This window comes from Paramisgurnus dabryanus, chromosome 15 (genome assembly GCF_030506205.2).
Source record: "Paramisgurnus dabryanus chromosome 15, PD_genome_1.1, whole genome shotgun sequence".
In the NCBI taxonomy this organism is placed as follows: Eukaryota; Metazoa; Chordata; class Actinopteri; order Cypriniformes; family Cobitidae; genus Paramisgurnus; species Paramisgurnus dabryanus.
Window position 1 is genome coordinate 36,679,486 of NC_133351.1, and position 16,037 is coordinate 36,695,522.

The 16,037-nt window shown below is 39.7% G+C and overlaps 2 long non-coding RNA genes across 2 annotated transcripts; one reads left to right on the forward strand and one right to left on the reverse strand.

The window, feature by feature from the left end:
* The first annotated feature begins 1,791 nt into the window (after positions 1-1,791).
* On the forward strand, positions 1,792-3,346 carry LOC141280847 (uncharacterized). The gene is made up of 2 exons (XR_012335150.1): positions 1,792-1,924; positions 3,163-3,346. It is a non-coding gene; the product is annotated as an uncharacterized lncRNA (long non-coding RNA).
* A 4,507-nt stretch (positions 3,347-7,853) lies between these two features.
* LOC135758577 (uncharacterized) lies at positions 7,854-8,645 on the reverse strand. The gene is made up of 3 exons (XR_010536536.2): positions 8,598-8,645; positions 8,458-8,518; positions 7,854-8,318 (listed from the first exon to the last, which is right to left on the reverse strand). It is a non-coding gene; the product is annotated as an uncharacterized lncRNA (long non-coding RNA).
* Positions 8,646-16,037: the final 7,392 nt, after the last annotated feature.

The window sequence follows — 16,037 nt, forward strand, 5'->3', positions numbered from 1 at the left end:
TGTATTCAAAATCTGTGTATGTGTCTTAAAATTTAATGATTTTAATATAACATTTTAAATATTAAAAACAGCTTTATAATAAAATAGAAGTGTAATGCTAATACATTTCTATTAATGTAATGCTAGTATATTTCTAATATGCTGAAGTACTATTAAAGTGTTCTTAAAGCACAGTTAAATTAAGCTTTAAATGTATTCTAACTGTATTTTTAAGTGTATGAGAAGTGCATTTCAAATGAATTTTAAAGAAGTACACTTAAATTGCACTAAATATATTTGAAGTTGTTCCAATTTAACACAATTTCAATATATTAAATATAATGCAAATAGATTAAAATTGACTTTAAATATATCTTGAAATGCATTTAATATATTTGAAGTGGGTTCAATATAATACATTTAATATGCATTTAGTATAGTAGCTTTTAAATATATTAAGTATGTCCCAAAAAATACTATTTAAATATATTTCTTTTTCACCTGGGAATTTCTGTACACTCTTCCAGCTTACGCTGAAATCATGTCGTATTGGCAATGTACGTTAATATTCTTTTAATTTTAGTTTTTAACAAAGTGAAAATAACAGTAAAGAACTTCATGTGAGTAAATATTTAATAAAATCAGTCTCAATTGTAATAATAGCAAATGATTTATTCGTTCATTTCTGTGAATCCTTTATTTAAATAAATGTAGTTAAATCCGCTGGCTAGTAGTCGTATTGGTCTATTACCACAGACGTATAGCTAATAAACGAGCGAGATTTATTAGGGTCTTATAAAGCGAATTGGGCTTAGTCATGTCCACCGAATATTTTTTGCTTTGTATGAAACATGAAACGTCAACACGCCAGGTGAATAAAAGCAGCACATTTTATTTGGATTATAAGGGCTTTAGCACACGCTAGCTTCTTTAAACTAGTCTCAGCGGGCCAGGAAAAAGTGATCTTGGTTTTCAAACATTTGGAGTATTTTGCCACGAGTGCTTGGCTTTTATTTTTCTCAATTTCTCCGTTATTACGTTCCGAGACTTTGTGAGATTTTGTCAGTAGGTTTCAGTAAATTGCTGTCCTTGAACAGCGCTGGCCCTTCAGTATTTTCTACTCTACATGCAGCGCAACGCAGACTGGTCGGCGGAAGGTGCCGCGAGAGGACCGCTCTCGGGTTGTTCTCGCAGTGATCTGACGTCATACGCCGGTCCATCTGCACCTGCTGTTTGTAATAACCTGATTCTGATTGGCCGGTGCGACATGGACACGTCATGCGATCAAAACGCTTGTTTACCCGTCAGTCTGGCAGCTTGCTTTAACTTCTTTTGTCCGGTCGGAGACGAAGGTATGACCTTTGACTGCTGCAACAATATAATTACATTAAACAACTTTTAACATTTCCATCGGCCCACGGCGGACCGATGGCCAGTACATGCCTAGGCTCAGCTCACGTGCATTCTTTAAAGCGCTTCAGTTCGCGGCGGCATTCACTCGCGGCCGTACTACGGTCGGCACCCCTGATAGCTATGGCGAGTGGATAGTGCCACGCAGGGCCGGCCCGAGGCATAAGCGAACCAAGCGGCTGCTTAGGGCCCCGCTGGCCACCAGGGGGCCCCCGCCGCAATCGTTTTTTATTTTTATTTTTTATACAATTAAATAACTTAAACAGGTAATATAAATGGATGAATGAATGAATACGAATTTATAAATGAATAATTAAAGACAAGAAAATTTTGATTTGCAGACAGGTCTGCAGTGCTAGCGTTTTAGTCAGGCGCAACATAGACACCTGCGCGTCGGCGCGCAAGTGCACAACGTCGTCACTCACTGTAAACAATGATGAGCCATTTGACATGTCAAAAAAAAAGGATATATCCCTCTGGGGCCGAAAAGAGAACAAAGAAAAGGACCGAGGATGAGAAAAAGAGCAAGATAAAGGTATGTTTGCATGATTATATACAGTATGTTTAATTTGTGTTAGTGGTGTGACAGATCGACGTTAATCCGTGACCGTGATCGACCCACGGTTCGGCTCGCATGCGCTTAAATAGTGAAAGTTTATCATTTGCACGTGTTTCAAAGGCTTGCAAAAGTTAACATTTCAAGTGATTTTAAACAATTTATCCCGCAAAAAGGCGCTAAAGTGAGCAGTATTCTGCAAGCCCATGCGGTTTAAATTGTCCAGCCCAGCTCCCTTCAGAGATCAGAACACTAACACTTGATGTTTAAACTTTAGAGAGAGTTCCGCTATTTTGTGTCATACTGTAGTCCATTAACATATATTTGAGGAATAGAGCACTGAAAAGAACATAACGTTTTTATGCTCCGCCGTCTGTATTTCCGTCTGCGTGAGCGCGCCGCGTATAAGTGCACTTAGTAGGGCACACATAAAATCTTTCTGTTCTTGACAGGGCACATACAAACAAAATGATCTCCACAGTACTCTTTTCCAATAAAAACAGTTGTTTATGTCTTTAGACGGTTTATGTATAGATTAGGCAGAAACCAGGTCCGTGCTTCTCTTAAAGAGACAATAACCTTAATTAACCTACTTAAGTCTGCGTCATTAATGTTAATCAAACCTTCCAAGACAAAGAGAAAATCACTTCTGTAGCTCTAAAAAAGAATAATTATATTTAATTCATACAATAAAGTGTTATGATTCATTTGATTTGATTTCTGTACCTAATGCTAATTTTAGCCCTTACTTACTGGCAACTTTGTTCTTTTTATAAATGTTTGTAAGTAATTTCTTCATTTTTTTATTAGTTTTTCCAACCCCTTATTCTGCTGATCCGAAAAATGATCAGATCTGTGCCTCAAAAACCATATTGTGATCCATCACACCCCTAGCTAGCATTGCTGTATGTGTTGAAGTGAACGTTCCAACATCGGTAACGTTCCAGCTTCATAGGCAAAGCACATGCGCTCTCTGTCTAAGATCTTTGGTAAGAGATGGTATTGGACTTTATGAGAATATATACCAATACCATGTTGGGTAGGGAGATTTCTGTGATGAAAATGGACTTCAATCTTATTTATATGGTGGGTAGTGATGTAACAGTGCTATCCTATATTTATTTATTTATTGCTTGTTGTGTAAGTAATGAAAAATAAGCAAAATAAACTCATTCTGCTCGATCAACTATGCACTTATCCAATGCTATTTTTTTCAGGAACACTGTTGAAGTACTTTGGAGCACAACCAACTCCACCCGCCCCTGATGTTTCATCAAGTGTCAGTGTCTCCACAGCTGATGATGCAGCAGATGAGGTTTTTCTTGTTGGCCAATGTTAACATTCCATAGCCTGTTAATATGACATGACACATTGAAGAATAAAGTATTTTATTTAAGTATAGATTTTTTTCATTATTTAAATTATTATTCATTTATAATGTAACATTAGAGCGTGACATTTGTGTCCGCGTGGTGGGAGGGGGGCCCCCAAACACATTCTGCTTAGGGCCCCCAAGAGGCTCAGGCCGGCACTGGTGCCACGGATAACCAAGCAAAGGAGACAGTCGTGTACTTTTACGCGAGATAAGTATACGTCGCCTCCACTGACGCGTGAGACCAACGTCGTGGATAAGTACGTCGTCTCCACTGACGCGTGAGACCAACGTCGTGGATAAGTACGTCGCCGCCGAAGACGCGTGATACCAACGTCGTGGAGAAGCACGTCGCTGCCATAGACACTAACCTCAAAAGTAGTTGCAGATGCTGTCAGACCTTTTTACAAGTGTGTGTGATTGTACAAACACCTACAAACCTCAGCAATTGTAGCTAGATCTTAAAAGCTAAACGTGTTATATTGCAAAATGCAAATGTATTAGTAACATGCACACTTGGCTGTATGTTACGCAGTCATATATTCAATAGTTTAAAACACTACGGTTAATGTGTTTAATATTCAACACGTAAATTAAATAGGCTAATTATATATATATATATATATATATATATATATATATATATATATATATATATATATACACACACACACACACACACACACACACACACACACACACACACACACACACACACATTTCTTAAACATGCCATTGTTAACTTTTGGTATTTTTTATAGATATTGATGTGAATAATTTGTACTTTTCCTTAGGCATTTCTGAAATAAAGAAAAGTGACACATTTTGTTGTGCATTGTGTTGCAGTTTCAAGCCTGTAGATACAATAATAAATAATAACACAACAAACCCCCACCCTTACCCCCCAAAAAACATTCATCAGCTGCTATATGGATTGAACTGCTGTAGAACTGGCTCGTGAAGTAAATCTGCTCAGCTCACCATTCACAATAAAGATTTTACATTGATCTAATGTTCAGAAACCATTCAGTTCAAACTATTTTTTTGCATTTCATGCAAACTCTTTTCTGAATTTGGTGTAAATCAAATATTTTAAATTGGCTTAAATTAAAAAAAACAAAAGATTTTTAACAGACTTTATCTAAATTCAGTTTCCTTCAATCTGAAATATGTATTCATTCCAAGTAATATAAAAGGCTTCACAATTGACATAATCTAAAAAAATTTAATTATCTCAATATATAAATACATGTTTAAATTAGTCAGATCAAACGTTCTTTTAAATATTTGTTAAATCCCATGAAAATCACTGTTTTTACAGACTTTTTTGGCAAAACAAACGTTACTGCAAAGTGAGGAGCTCTGTACTAGGTCTATAGTGACAGTCACAATCGCGCACCTGACCACACCCGCACGCTACAAAAAATATAACTGCTAAAACTGCCAAAATAATGAAAACTCCTAAAAGCTCTCGTTTATACAGGCTGTATTCTTCCTTAATTTGAAGCTATATGTTGACTTTGGTCCAGCCGATCTAGGCGTTTTAAAACAAACACACACACACACACACACACACACACACACACACACACACACACACACACACACACAAAAATAGCCTAAAAACAATCCTAATAATAATAGGCTGTATAGCAGGATGGCCTATAGGTTTATTTTCGTTTTGTTACATTATTAAGGCTATTTTCAAACGCGTCAACTGTACAAATAAAAACATAAGTCCAGAAAACGCCGAATCGGAGGACAAATGGCTCCTTAGTTTCGAAATGGTTTGGGTACAAGGTGATCGTGTTGAAAAAAAAAGAAGTTTGTCTAGCGTTAGAAGCTCATATGAAACATTGCCGTAGCTCATTGACAGCTGCGAAGAGACTCCGCTTTAGTTTGAGGTAGTGCTACAATAAAGAAAGAAGCTGATCATCATCACCGTATCTGTTACCTCTGAAATGTAGATGTAATATATTTTAAAATCTAAGCCCGTCGTATGCGGAATGTTGCCGAATAGACTGCAACACGATAAAACTAATGGATAAATCAGGCACCTTAAGAAAGCGTAAAAAGACGCACCGGCCAAGGCGGGTCTAACTCACTGTGTGTGAGAAAGCCCTTGTCATCTAATGTATGAGGCATATAGGCATACGGTAAGTTTTATTAATTTATAATGAGGTGCGTTCTAGTTAACAATGCAATGCAAGTGAACGCGCCGTGCCGGCGCCTCCATGCGCGGTTATTATATTGTCTGCTATTTGCTTTTTATTTATTAAATACATGCAGTTGGTTGATGAAACATTTATTAAAATTAAGAAACAATTTATACAAAACGAAATTCACTTTAAAGAAATGCTTTCTATAAAGCAAAACTTAATTAAGTGGTAAAAATAATGTCTGAGGATTTACAAAAACAAAACTTAATCTGCAATTTACTTATATCCTAAAAGACGTAAATGTTAATAATTTGGAACACGATCAGGAGAGACTTTCATTTTAATTATTTTATTGCTGTATTTTATTTACTATTCGAATGAAAGAATTTACAAAAAAATAGACTACCATTTACTTTTCGCAAACCTTGTGAGCAGGCGAACTTAAACTCCGTGACCTTTTTTGTAAAATGCAGCCAGACAAAAGATTTAGATTTCTTGGACATTTTGCTGACTAAGCCAAAACAGGTAGCATTTGAACTGAATAAATACAGCAAAACTAACTATATTCCTTTCTGAGCGAAGTAGCAGTGCAGCCAGCCACAGGTGCGGTTCCAGAGTGTTCTACGTGGCGCTAAACTGTGGCGCTGTTACAGAATAGCCTAAATTAAAGCATTTTAAGTTGGCGATAAAACATGGGCTAATTATATTTATAATACAGTTATATTTAACTGCTTATAAAGGAATAAATATCAAGAAGTAAATCAATGAAAATTTCTTTATTGGTGAAAATAAAGTAATTATGCAACTGGTCGACCAATGAATTCCCATCTCCTTCGCTGTTTGCTTTCTTCCTCTCTGCAGTTCCATTATAAGGGGGATTGAAGTTTGGGCTCAAGCCCCAGGTTCACTCTCTTTGAAGGTTCACAACTCCCTTCGAGGACAGAAAGCCAAGTTAATTTACCAATAATTATTAAGACTAAATGGCCAGGTGAACTAGTAAACCCTCTTTCAAATCCTTTCACTAGCTTCACTGAATTAATAAACAGAAAACAATCACTGAAAAGATAAATAGTTGAAACACATGAAAGGGGTACACCAGTCATGAAAAAAACTTTTTAACACTTTCTGGTGATTGTAAACTGGGCCAAAGAGGAAGACTGTATAGTACGTACATATATACAACACATCAAATGATTACAGACTAAATCTACCACAGTAGCCAGTAGAACAAAACTGCACCAGTTAAATTACTTTGATAAGGCTATATAAAAAAAAAAAAAATTAAAACTTATTAACTTTAATACTAAAGACAGCAGATCTTTTAAACTTAATAGAATAAATGATTAATGCAGTTGTGGTTGCACTACAGTTTCAAAGACAGATAAACAGTTGGTATTTCAAAAGATATCAGAAGCTGATAGTGGCTTTTACTATGCAAATCTGTCAACTTTTAACTTAAACCCGTTCTGATGCCTTAGGCTACAGAAAAGTTAAAGTAATTAAAGTTAAATTCACATTCAGTACTCACTCACTGATTGTTGTCCACCTTGTATTGGTGTCCTTTTCTGGCTTTAAATGAAGTTCAATCAGTTTGGCCTATAACAGTAAAACTCGTTTTGTAGGACTGCAGCATCAGGACCACATAAAACCACACGTAGTTATTTGGCGACGACGTAGTTATCAGACGTGCTTAGTGACGACGTGGTTATCAGACGTGCTTAGAGACGACGTGGGTATCAGACGTGCTTAGTGGCGACGTATGTATCAGACGTGTTGTACGGCGACGTACATATTTCAGACGTACTAAGTACACGTAATTTTTTATGTGAATTTCGAACATGCGCCGTCGTCACGTCGCCGCCGGTAAACGATTCTTCCATGCACTCGCCGTGACGTCACCGCCGGTCTTACGTCTGCAGTCCCTATCAAATTCATTCAAAACTCCATACGGACTGGCGGCGACGGAAGGTTAGGCTGCTCCTTCTCCTTCTCCAGGTTAGGCTTTGAATTGGCAGCATCCACTCGCCATAGGCTCGAGCCTGGTTAATCCCTGGATGAGAGACCGCCTCCGGTGGCGGGACTAGAGCGGAATTTTTTTAACCGGGCGGCCAAGTCTGCTTTAGGCGGTACAATGTCCATGAAAGAACACTACGTGTATCCATGTTTTAAAAAAGGATTGTAGCACTACGCCACCCCTTCAACATTAATTGAAAGAGAATACCTGGTTTAATGCACAGGCACAAAGTCAAAACCCTTTGGACTACTCAAAGTACAACAAAAAAGGTTTATTACAAATGATAGGGCAAAAATAATATACACAATTAAACAGACATGAAAGGATTTATTTAAATAAATTAATACCAAAATTAATCTCAGCTCTTAAAGATGTTAACCACCAGCTCAAAGCTCTCTATAGTAGCTGGTTCTTTTGTGTGTGGAAAACCTTCAAGGTATTAGGAAACATCAATTTCTTAATGACAGTAAAAAGAAAGAACCAAAAAAATCAATGGAAATAAACACCACAATTCAAATAGAAAACAACTCAAAACATAACCCTTCACTCATAACTTCAAAGAAAACCACAGCAAACATGGATCCCATACCCCAAAGGGATACACACACAGAATACAAGCACGGGTCGAGCTAATGACATAAGGCTGGGAAGATGGTCATCAATAAAAAAGAAACAAAAAGAAAAAAAAGATAACAGAACCCCAGCCAACCGGACTCGTACACAAACAGTTCACAATGTACACTTGCTGCCACCATGCAGCACACTTCTGAGACCGGCCGACCAGGGAACTAAACAAAAACAACACGGGAGAAACAGCAATCGACTTAACTAAAACAGAAAAAACAAACAAAAATTAACAATACATCATTTTTTTTATTCAAACATTAACATTTTCTTAAACACCGTTACCAACTGCCCCATTTCATTTATTAGCTTAAAAGTAAGAAAACCAAAAACACAACTTTACCTTTATCAGCTACCCAAAAAGCAGCCAATCAGCATTCCAGGTTTTATCCACATCTAAAACACTACAAAAACACTAAACATTTAAAACCATGGTTACCAACTGTACACTCATTTTTATTTAAAAATATTAAATACATTTACCTTCATTGGCAAATAGCAGATATAACAATCAGTTGGTTTTTTGAACATTTATCCAGATCAGAGTATCAAAAACACCTTTCCAAAGAGAAATTCAAAATTAAACCTTTCATGCAATCTTATTTAAAAAACTAAGCAAAGCCCATATATTTACCTACACAGGCAGCAGTCAACATACCCAGTTAGCATTACTCAATTCATCTGCATCTAAATAAACAACCAGAATTTTCCCATACAATCAAAATAAATCCCCTTAAATAAACAATTCAACCAAAACAAAAATAATAAACTTGGCCTACCTCATCTGGGGCAAATTCACCACATAGCCAAACAAAGCAGCACCATCCCATGTGCTTTCAAAACAAGGCCCACATTTCAAGGCCTCTTGCCCAGTGCCTGCTTAAAAAGTCTTGGACTAATTAGCCAACCACACCCCCGTACTGATAGGCCTTGCCTGGCTACATTCTATCCCCCCCAAATGAATCGGCGACCCGACGATAACAATAAATAAATTCCCAAAATAACAAATTTATTCTTTAATCTGAATCTTCACTAACTGCTGCCACAGATCTTGGTAATCTATAAGGGTTTGAATGTTGACCTGCTGTACTTCTCTTTGGACGCCCCAAGCTCAACGGCTGCTCCCCAGAGACAAGCAAACACTCGGAGTGGTCCTCACTACCAGCACTTAAAGGGACAACCTCATCATCATTATGCAATACTACAATCGACACAGAATCACTATCCGAGGCAGAATCCCTCTCCAATGCAGAGTCAGTACCAGCCCCTCCGTTAGACACTTCACTAAGAACAGGAGGGCCCACATCTGACGCTCCAGGTTCATAAAATGCCTTACGCATTTCTGACCGATGCACCTGCTTCTCCGGCCCTTCCCGAGACAGCGGAGCGACCGAATATACTGCACTCTGCTCACCTGGTGCCCGAACAACCTTATATAAACATGAATCATACATGTCCTGGATTTTATTCCGCCCACGTTGATGGTTTCTTAAATAAACCAACTCACCCTCACAAAACCCTTTATCATTTATCCTACTCTTATGGCGCTGGTTACGTCGGGCAACCCTATCACTCAGCCTTTTTTGCACTTCCCCATATGCCACCTGGAGTCTATCCTGATGCTCCACAATCCACCTTTCAGGTACTTCCACTGTCATCTCCAATTGATTATTCAACAAAAAATCAACTGGCAATCTGGGTTCCGATCCAAACATAAGGAAATGTGGACTTACCCCTGTGGACTGATGCACTGTGGTGTTATATGCATAGACAAGCTGCGGCAAATGTTGAGGCCACTGCTTCTTTTTTTCAGGAGGTAAAGAACGCAATAGGTCATGTAGGGTTCGATTAAAACGTTCGCACTGCCCATTACCCTGTGGGTGGTAAGGGGTAGTGCGACTTTTCTGTATACCATACAGTTTACACAACTGGCGGATAAGATTGCTCTCAAAATTTCGTCCCTGATCAGAATGAAGGCGACGAGGCACTCCAAACAACTGAAACCAATTGCGGACCAAAACTTGAGCTACCGTACTTGCTCGCTGATCCCTTGTAGGAATAGCCTGAGTGAACTTAGAAAAAACATCTGTCAACACCAACACATTCTCTCTTCCATCACTCGCCGGCTCCAACATAGTAAAATCTACTGCTAGAATGTCATGGGGCTGGGACGCTTGCAGTGTACCCATAAAAGACCTCACCTTTGGTTGGACAGCTTTAGCCAGAACACACCTTTGGCACTCACGGCACCACTGCTCCACATCCTTCAACATTCCTGGCCAATAGCAACGACGCTTAACCAAATCAACAGTCCTATCTACCCCTTGGTGCCCATGACCATCATGTAAACTCGTAAACACCTCCTTTTGAAGGTTTTGAGGTAGCAATAACTGATAGATCTCTTGGTGGCCATCAGGTGAATGAATTAAACGATAAAGGCACCCATCCTTCACACGCAATCGATCCCATTGCCTAGACAACTCTTTCACTGCTCGACCCATTTCCACCAACTCTGAAGCCTGCAGAGGGGTACCCCCATCCCAAGCCTTCATAACAGGGCCAATAACAGGGTCTGCCTGTTGCAAAGACCGCAAATCTGATTGGGAGCGTCCAGGCAGTGCAGCGATTTCATTAATGCTTACCACCGCCTGTTCCAGAGGATGTATACCAACCTGCTCTCGTAGCGCTAATGGGACCTCTATACCTGGAAAAACATCTTTCATACTCTGACGAGATAATGCGTCTGCGTTTTGATTAACCCTACCAGGGCGATATTTTATAACAAAATTGAAAGAAGCCAACATGGATAGCCATCGTTGCTCCAGGGCACCCAACTTTGATGTCTGCAGATGACAGAGGGGGTTGTTGTCAGTATAAACCACAAACTCGTTTCCCAAAAGATATTCTCTGAATTTTTCACATACTGCCCATTTGAGAGCCAAACACTCCAACTTCATCGAGCTATAGTTCTCCATATTCCTCTCAGTCTTCCGTAAGCCTCTACTCGCATAGGCAATCGGGCGGAGCTTTCCCCCCTGCTCTTGGGACAACACTGCCCCCAGCCCCTGATGACTCGCATCAATCTCCAAAACAAATGGTTTCTTAAAATCAGCATAAGCAAGCACGGGTGCTGTAACAAGTTTTGTCTTCAACGTCTGAAAGCTGTACTCACACTCAGAATCCCACAGGGGACCCAATGGCAACCGTGGGGTTTTCCCTTTTCTCCTGTTACCACTCAATTTGGTTACCAGTGCATGCAGGGGCCTCGCTAGCTTGGCAAACCCCTCGATAAAACGTCGATAATAACTGGCGAACCCTAAAAATGATCGAAGGCCTGCCAAATGCTCTGGGCGACCCCAATCATTCACTGCTGCCACTTTCCCAGGGTCAGTAGCAACCCCCTGTTGGGATACAACATGACCTAGGTACTTTACCTGCTTCTGAAAAAAACTACACTTGTTTAGCTTAATCTTGAGACCCTCATGTTGCAACCGGACAAATACCTCTTCCAAACGTACCAAATGCTCTTGCACGGTAGACGAAAAAACAATAATATCGTCTAAGTACAATAACAAAGATTGGAACCGCCTATCTCCAAACATACGCTCCATGAGTCTCTGGAACGTTGCTGGGGCATTACAAAGCCCAAAAGGCATCCGATTGAACTCAAATAAGCCAAATGGGGTACAAAAAGCAGTCTTTGGTTTATCAGCCTCAGCCACTTGTACCTGATTGTACCCACTGGCTAGATCTAAAGTGGAAAACCACATTGCCCCAGTCAATGCATCCAGAGACTCTTCAATTCTAGGCAACGGGTATGCATCTTTCCTAGTCTTTGCATTAAGCTGCCGATAATCGACACACATCCTAATTGTTCCATCCTTTTTTTGTACCAAGACAATAGGAGAGGAATAAGGACTACTACTCTCCCTTATCACTTTACTATCCAGAAGCTGTTGGATATGGGCTCGCACTGACTCATACTGAGAAGGAGGGATTCGCCTATATGGCTGTCGAACTGGTTTATCATCCACCACAGGGATCTCATGTGTAATTAGTGATGAGCACCCTATGTCACCCTCACTTACAGAAAAGAGGGACTGGTACTTATTCAAAAGATGATTTGCCTGTCCTACTTCCTGTTCTGTCAGCCCTTCAAAATTAGAGCACTTTACCTCATCAACAGATACTTGTTCAGCCATCTGGAGATGAACATGGGCTGTATAAATATTCTCAGGAGAAATTGTTAAATTGGGCCCTTGGGTTTTTACTACTTTCACCACCTGAACAGTGCCTATAGTATGACGAGGTGCTACCCATACATCTACACTACCTACATTAACAATGGGGGCATATACTAACCCTCCCTCAGCATAGACTACAGATGGAGACAAAAGCAAGCCTTCTGGAAGAGCATTTTCTTCAGGCCCTAAAGGTTCTAACAAAAATTCAACTACAGCACCTGAAACCTGAGGACAAGTTACCGGGACCATGGTCATAGTAGCTGCAGCAACACAAATTGGGGCCTTACCCTGTGTTCTTACCTTATAAATAGAAGCGGGGCCTGAAATGGCTTCAATCTGTTGGCAACAACGAAGTGCCTGTCTCCAGGCAGGAGCAGCCGTTCGCACCTGAGGGACCTGAAAAAGCTCTGCACCATGTTTGTCAAATAAAATGGAGTAACATTCCTGAATAATATTCATACCTAGCACTGCAGGGATTTTTTCTTTCTGGGCATGCATACTGGGGGAACATGCGTCTTTTACAATCAAAATGCCTTTACTGGGTAAAGTAACACCAAATATACTAACATCCAGTTCTACATATCCCACACATGGAATATCCATGCCATTGGCAGCTTTCAAAGCCAACCATGCACACTCTTGAAGCCCCCCTTTACCCAAATCTGAAAAATTAAAATTAAAATAACTTTCAGTGACAGTGGTAACCATGGAGCCTGTGTCTAATAAACACAAAACATCAACAGTTCCCATTTTGACCTGCAAAGTTGGACAAGATCCTACCAAACTTGAAACTATGGTTACCAACTGTACACTCATTTTTATTTAAAAATATTAAATACATTTACCTTCATTGGCAAATAGCAGATATAACAATCAGTTGGTTTTTTGAACATTTATCCAGATCAGAGTATCAAAAACACCTTTCCAAAGAGAAATTCAAAATTAAACCTTTCATGCAATCTTATTTAAAAAACTAAGCAAAGCCCATATATTTACCTACACAGGCAGCAGTCAACATACCCAGTTAGCATTACTCAATTCATCTGCATCTAAATAAACAACCAGAATTTTCCCATACAATCAAAATAAATCCCCTTAAATAAACAATTCAACCAAAACAAAAATAATAAACTTGGCCTACCTCATCTGGGGCAAATTCACCACATAGCCAAACAAAGCAGCACCATCCCATGTGCTTTCAAAACAAGGCCCACATTTCAAGGCCTCTTGCCCAGTGCCTGCTTAAAAAGTCTTGGACTAATTAGCCAACCACACCCCCGTACTGATAGGCCTTGCCTGGCTACAGGATGAATGAAGCTTATGAACCCAATAGACACATATCCCTAACTGCACGCATTACTAGATGTAAAAGTAATGTCAGTGTGAATTTAACACCTCTTTTACATCTGATTTACTGTCTGTTAATGAAGCAAAATATCCAATGCAGTAACTTTCTTAAAAGTCGATCGGAAAATATAAATTCCATGATAAAACTTACACTTACTTCAAATAGCAGAGCTCAGCGCAATGGATTTAAAAAAGAAAAGAAATGACGGATTTATCTTACTTTGCAAAGTTACTCAGTCGGGAGCAGTGAATGATTTTCTCTTCTTCTTATTTTCATAACTTTAATGACAGAAGCGTCGGCGGTTTAGGCTCATCATTAGAACGAATGCATTAAAATGTTTAGTCGTTTAAGACATGCAGTGACGAATTGTTTGCTAAAAAGCTATTTTGACATTTGAGCATTTTCAGTTCATGCCAAAAAGACGCGAACATGAACTCGTTTAAGCTCTAGTTCTGCAGGCGGGCAATCGGTGGGTACGATGCCCCCGTCCAGGTGTCAGGTTCAAGGCGGCGGTCCAGTCCAGCTGGTAATCATAGCTTATAAAGATCACTTCGCCAATGAAAACTCGGCGTTGGGTTTCGTTGTAAATAAAATAAACAAAAAACAGTGCAAATAAGGAAAAGACAAGCCAATATTAGACTTTTTTCAGTCCCCAGATAGACAATTTCTGTACACTCTTCCAGCTTACGCTGAAATCATGTCGTATTGGCAATGTACGTTAATATTCTTTTAATTTTAGTTTTTAACAAAGTGAAAATAACAGTAAAGAACTTCATGTGAGTAAATATTTAATAAAATCAGTCTCAATTGTAATAATAGCAAATGATTTATTCGTTCATTTCTGTGAATCCTTTATTTAAATAAATGAAGTTAAATCCGCTGGCTAGTAGTCGTATTGGTCTATTACCACAGACGTATAGCTAATAAACGAGCGAGATTTATTAGGGTCTTATAAAGCGAATTGGGCTTAGTCATGTCCACCGAATATTTTTTGCTTTGTATGAAACATGAAACGTCAACACGCCAGGTGAATAAAAGCAGCACATTTTATTTGGATTATAAGGGCTTTAGCACACGCTAGCTTCTTTAAACTAGTCTCAGCGGGCCAGGAAAAAGTGATCTTGGTTTTCAAACATTTGGAGTATTTTGCCACGAGTGCTTGGCTTTTATTTTTCTCAATTTCTCCGTTATTACGTTCCGAGACTTTGTGAGATTTTGTCAGTAGGTTTCAGTAAATTGCTGTCCTTGAACAGCGCTGGCCCTTCAGTATTTTCTACTCTACATGCAGCGCAACGCAGACTGGTCGGCGGAAGGTGCCGCGAGAGGACCGCTCTCGGGTTGTTCTCGCAGTGATCTGACGTCATACGCCGGTCCATCTGCACCTGCTGTTTGTAATAACCTGATTCTGATTGGCCGGTGCGACATGGACACGTCATGCGATCAAAACGCTTGTTTACCCGTCAGTCTGGCAGCTTGCTTTAACTTCTTTTGTCCGGTCGGAGACGAAGGTATGACCTTTGACTGCTGCAACAATATAATTACATTAAACAACTTTTAACATTCCCATCGGCCCACGGCGGACCGATGGCCAGTACATGCCTAGGCTCAGCTCACGTGCATTCTTTAAAGCGCTTCAGTTCGCGGCGGCATTCACTCGCGGCCGTACTACGGTCGGCACCCCTGATAGCGTCTTCTCTCGAAGCTAAGCAGGCTCGAGCCTGGTTAATCCCTGGATGAGAGACCGCCTCCGGTGGCGGGACTAGAGCGGAATATTTTTAACCGGGCGGCCAAGTCTGCTTTAGGCGGTACAATGTCCATGAAAGAACACTACGTGTATCCATGTTTTAAAAAAGGATGAATGAAGCTTATGAACCCAATAGACACATATCCCTAACTGCACGCATTACTAGATGTAAATATCGAACGCCAAGAGGGCCAAATACACGCGTATTTTAACACGTACTTTACGTGTACTTCACGTGTACTTTACGTGTACTTCACGTGTACTTTACGTGTACTTCACGTGTACTTTACGTGTACTTTACGTGTACTTTACGTGTACTTTACGCGTGAAAAATTAACGCGTACTTTACGTGTAAACAACACGTTAAGTACACGTAAAATACACGTTAAATACACGTTAAATACGTGTAAAATACGCGTGATTCAGACACCAGTTTCCTGTTTAAACGGGTCAATATGATTGGTTGCCTAAAAGTTGGATCAAACCATTTCTCTAAACCTGGGGGATGTCTGACACTCATATAGGCTACATGCTACCACCATTACAGATTTTAGTGTTGTTGTCCTTTTCTTGTGTAGCCCATACAA